Here is a 5,672-nt window from a genome sequence, read left to right as displayed (position 1 = left end):
CTTTCAAACTCTCCTATCTCATGTTTGCTAGCAATCTTCTTGTTAATAAGCTACTCAATGAGCAGCTATTAATATTGCCAACTGAAAGGTATTATGCTCTTTTATAATCCCGTTGTTAAATACACACACACACACACACGTATACATATACATAAATACATATATATACACACATGCATGCACCCTATTTCCCCCCCCCCAAATAAGACCTCGAAGGATAATAAGCCCAATCGGGTTTTTGAGTGCATGCGCTAAAATAAGCCCTCCCCCAAAATAAGCCCTTCCTGAAAATATTGCAACACAGTAGCAGCCATGAGGTGACCACACTCGCCGCCTCCTGCACCTCAAAAATAATAAGACCTCCCCAAAAATAAGACCAAGTGCTTATATCAAGGGTCAAAAGAAAATAAGACCATGTCTTATTTTGGGGAAAACACGGTGTGTGTGTGTGTGTGTGTGTGTGTGTGTGTGTGTGTGTGTGTGTATACGTATGTACCTATGTACGTGTATACATGCATACATACATACATAATAAAAAACAATACACAGTATTATGGTCACCAAGGAAGAGTGCATCACAATTATCTATCAACAGTAAGACACAAGTGCCATGGGCAGGATGTCCCAATCCAGGAGCATGTGCAACTGGAACACAAGAAGATGGTGTGCAAAGGCTTCCTGGGTTACAATTTCTACCTGCTCTTCAAGCAGGAAGTATATGTCTAGTAGGCCCCACAGAAGTAGTGCAACTTCTCCCAAACCCAACAATATAATATCCAGTTCTGGGAACTGTAGGGCCCCTACAGTCACTCAGTGAAGTTCTTCCCTATTCTGACCCCCACAACTTTCAAACACTGGGATGGAATCTTGGTGACCTCACTTGGACAGTCAGGACTAGAAATCTAAATGATCAGTCAACTTTAAGGAAGGTATGTCATTACATAAAAGGTCAGAAACTAACATGCTGAGGAGTTTATTGCCATTAGAATCACTTGTCGTTTTAAGGATGTAATGCAGATGTGGGTTCCTACCGGTTTGGACCAACTCATCTGAACTGGTAGTGGTATGGCAGCCTGGGTTGCTGGAACCAGCAGCGACCCAGACCTGCTATGCCCCCAAACCAGTTCTCCGGTCACTGCCGCCATATTGTTTTTGAGTTCTGTGCATGCTCAGAACAATTTTAATTGAACTGCACATCCAGTGCATGCCCAAAGCACTCAGATGAGCAAAAGGGCAGTAAAGCCGGCCAGAAGCCACCCCTGATGCCATGGCAGCATTCTAAAGAAAAGTTCTTAATAGGGCCTTGCCCACTAACAACTACTTTGTTTAAATATTATGTGCTGCTGGAGACTCAGCATTATCTCAATTATGGACTTTGCTCTTGCTGTTGGTAGACCTCTTTCTCTCAATATATTTTACATTTTAGTAGGGCTGTTGTACTTGTTGTAGATAAGTTTTCTTTCTTTTTATTCTTTTATTTCACACAAGCAGTAAATTGCCTTATTTGTATTAACTAAATATTACTATTAGACTAAAAGTATGTATTTTACATTCATACAAACAGAACACGTCATTACTCAACAATAAGCAACTATTCTTATTACTATGGGATTAGATGTGTCTGTATCCACTTAATGTTTCTAGGCATTTATATCTTTGGACAAAATTGGGTTGTTGATGTGTTTAGCGGGGAAGTTTAAAACTTCCTTTTCTGACCACATATTAGAAGATATTCTTGTTGCACAAAGTCAGGTTAAGGGAACATAATGTCAGCAGGCATCAAAGTGCCCATGAACAATTTGTTTGATGCCTGCCAGGCTTCATGTCCCATCTGTCATTTTTTAAAAACACATTTTAATTGTTTCTAAAAGTGTGGGAAATTGTGATGCTGCTTGCCTGCAGACATTTTTCGTGTATAACGCCAGAAAGTCGTTGCAGCACCTTGCTTTGTTTGGAAGTATGCACACCACCTAGAAAGAAGACAAAGGTAAGTTTGAAAGGATTGTCTAAAGGAGTTGGTGACTAGGAATAACTTTGCTTATTTGTATATTGAATGACCACAGAACGTTTGTAAAATTTACAATAAGCTTACCAGCTCCAGAAGATTATTAACTGGACACTCCTATTTACTAGTCAGCGCATAAATATGGAAATTAAGATGCTTTATCTTTTACAATTTATATTACAAAGTTCTAAATTCTTTATTAGTTCAACATCACTATATTGTGAAGATTAAGCTGAGAGTATCATGATATCAAACTATATAATTCAAAAGTTTATACAGAATGTCTCGGAATGACAAATCCAAGAGTGGGTTTTTTTAATGTGTGTGTGTTTTTCTGTCAGTGTGTCAGGATGCCTAGTCTCTAGCTATAAAAAGTTCTTACTGGGAATTGTCTAGCTAACTTGCACCTGCTACTTGGAAAGAGTTTATTTCAAACTTCCATTTAAGAAAATGATAAGCATATTCTGTGTAGTGAGTGAGTTTGGGCTAAAATGACTTACTTTAGAGAAAAAAAAATTAATTCTTGGGTTATGATAAGATCTGAATTATTTATTTTAAAAGGCCTCCACATTTATCTGTAACATTTGGTACATGTAAAGCATTAGAAAAGTCTCTGTAGAGTTAGCCTCAGATATGGTTTTGTATAATCTGCCTAGCTACTTTCTGGCCCGTGTGGGTGAAACACTGTGTATTACTTATAACTTTAATTAGCAATAGCAATAGCAGTTAGACTTATATACCGCTTCATAGGGCTTTCAGCCCTCTCTAAGCGGTTTACAGAGTCAGCATGTTGCCCCCAACAACAATCTGGGTCCTCATTTCACCCACCTCGGAAGGATGGAAGGCTGAGTCAACCCTGAGCCGGTGAGATTTGAACAGCCGAACTGCAGTCAGCTGAAGTAGCCTGCAGTGCTGCATTTAACCACTGCGCCACCTCGGTAATGCTAAAAGCACACATGGAACAGGAAAACAAGGGCACACCTTATTTTAACAGAATTCAAGGATGAGGAGCTCCCCCTCCCCCTTAAAAGGAAAAATAAATATTTTGCCTGTACAAATTGATTTAAGTGACAGCCCAATGTAGCAATTGGCAGAATAGCATTGTTTGTGTTGTGTTCCTGTGGCGCTCCATCTGTGTTGGAAGAATTTGTGTCAATTATTTGACAAATGTTTTGATTGGAACTGCATGTATTATGCTATGAATCCTGATGAAGCTTCCAAGAATCTTTTTGTCACCACACAGAGTTAAAATTGTATTGATATGAGCCATCCGGTTTTTGCTAGGGACAGGTGTTTTAACTTGGAGTCTTAATGAGACTTTCTTGCAACATAGAAAATGCCACTGATATTTGTAAATACAGTATAATGATCTCTTCCAATCTACCGACTTCATGTGTATCTGGGAGTTAAAGTCCAATAGGTTCTTGCTGACAACCCTCTTCTTTTCTGAGGAATGCATTCTTTAATGCTGTCTTTTACCATCAAGAATTACAATACTTTCCTTCAAAATAATTTGGGGTTGTTTTTCAGAGATAGGAAGCAGGAAGGACCAGCTTGGTGTAGGCAGGGCCTCATTCTACCCCTCCCTGGTGTTGCTTGCCCAATCAACTTCTGGGGTAGGACACAACATTTCTGTCAGAGATCCTACTAACTAACTAGTCATTTGATAGTGCTTTGGAATTTAAGTAGAAGAGTACCTGTCTAGGATGCTTAGATGGAAAGTTTTCAACACAAGAAAATGTGAGACACTACAAATGTATATAACAACTTAACCTCATAAATGTTATATTACATGTTTTGCTCTGGAAATGTTCTTTGATCTAAAGCCAAGAACAGGATTGTTTAGGGTTTAACCTCATTCATTGATGATAAGATACCAGGGTGTGACCCCAGAAAAACTAGTTTGGAATTCAAAAGATCATTATGATAGGATGATCTGTGTTTTACAGATCTTCATATAGTCACTGAAATGTGATGGCCATTAGATGCTAAACGCAAGAGTGTGTTTATTTGTAGCTCTATTTGCAGTTAACCCAGATGCTCTGCCCTCCAACCAATAATATATGGCGAGAACCCAACCCATATTCTGAGGATTGTCATGCATGGTCTCAGTATTCATGTATGAAAGGGGAAAGGAAAAGACCTTCTCTGGCCTCAGAAAGGAAAACTAAATACAATTGAGCGTACAGTCTTTCAAACCTACACATAGATATACACAGAACACTCTGAAAGCAGATAAAAGAGAAGATACTTGAGGAGAGCAGGCAGATAGTTGTCCCCATTCTTTGGATTGGATAATGCTGGCTTAGATGGGGGGAATTGGTCCACTTCTACTACAGTACTTCAGTCTATTCTAGCACGAAATTCTTGAATTCTGAGACATTCTGCGGGTGACACCACACTGAAATCACACCCTGCACTGGGGATATGAGATGTACAACCAGCTGGCCTAGAGGGAGGCAACCCAGAGAGTATTGCTGAGATTCTGGACTACAACTCCCAAAATTATTTCCATTGCCTATACCCTCTAGTTATAACTAGACAACCTCGCTTTCTGCGTGCAGCAGTGGGGATAGGCTCTTTTTTTGGAACCAACTCGCGCCCCGGGACCCACCGGCTCAAACAGTAGCGGGCCAAGCCATCGGCGTGTAGCTCCACCTAGTGGGCATGACATGAACAGCCACGTCCAATTCCGTGCGGGTTGTTTTTTTTGCACCTACACCGGGGACAACGCATCTTATGTGCAGAAATGTGAAACATTTCGCTAAACCAGGGGTCCCCAAACTTGGAAACTTTAAGACTTTTGGACTTCAGCTCTTGAAGTCCAAGTCTTAAAGTTGCCAAGTTTGAAGACCTCTGAGCTGAACCCCGACTTTAGGGTGGTGGGAGTTGAGTTGCGGCATTTGCTCTAGAATAACATTTGCAGCTGCGCCCAGGCTAAATGGCGTCTTAGAAAAGCCACCAGCGTTTGACGAATAACCAACCAACTTCCAACACTAAGTTTTTAAGAAGAGGTTAGATAATTATTTGTCTGAAGTGGTGTAGGGTTTCCTGCGTAGGCAGGGGGTTGGACTAGAAGACCTCCAAGGTCCCTTCCAACTCTGTTGTTCTATCCTATTCAACCATACGTCCTCTCTTCTATCTGCAGCTGCAGGGTAGCTTCTCTGCGACCCGCAGGTGGGGCACAAGTCAAACTCCAACCCGGAAAAGGTTATCCACCCTGATGATGGAAGCGGTTAGCAAATTGTGGTCCACGCTTCATTTTGTAACCGTGGGGTGACCGTGGACTGAACTGGTCTTGGCGTGGCGATGTTTTTAACGGCTCCACGTTTTCCAAATCCTTTCAAAGGCATGAAAATTAGAACGAACACAATTTCCCCTCTTCGTTCTCATCTACTGGAGGCGAGGGGAGGCTGGCGGATCCGCTGCTGCCCAATCAGAACTCCGTTAAAATCTAAAATTACACCCCTCTCTGTGGAAGGAAACAGCAGCCCCTTCGGCCGCTTATAATGAGGTAGGGGGAAAAGCCATTGAAAGCCCCCTCGCTCGACCACGGGTTGGACTATCTACCAATCACAAAGTCTGTGGTTGTGGTCCGCCGCCACTTACGCTCCTCGCCCGTCGAAAGCCGAGTCCTCCTGACGGTGAGCGACGCTCTAGGCTGCCT

The sequence above is a fragment of the Thamnophis elegans genome, chromosome 5, assembly GCF_009769535.1.
Source record: "Thamnophis elegans isolate rThaEle1 chromosome 5, rThaEle1.pri, whole genome shotgun sequence".
NCBI lineage: Eukaryota > Metazoa > Chordata > Lepidosauria > Squamata > Colubridae > Thamnophis > Thamnophis elegans.
This window is presented reverse-complemented; position numbering follows the sequence as displayed.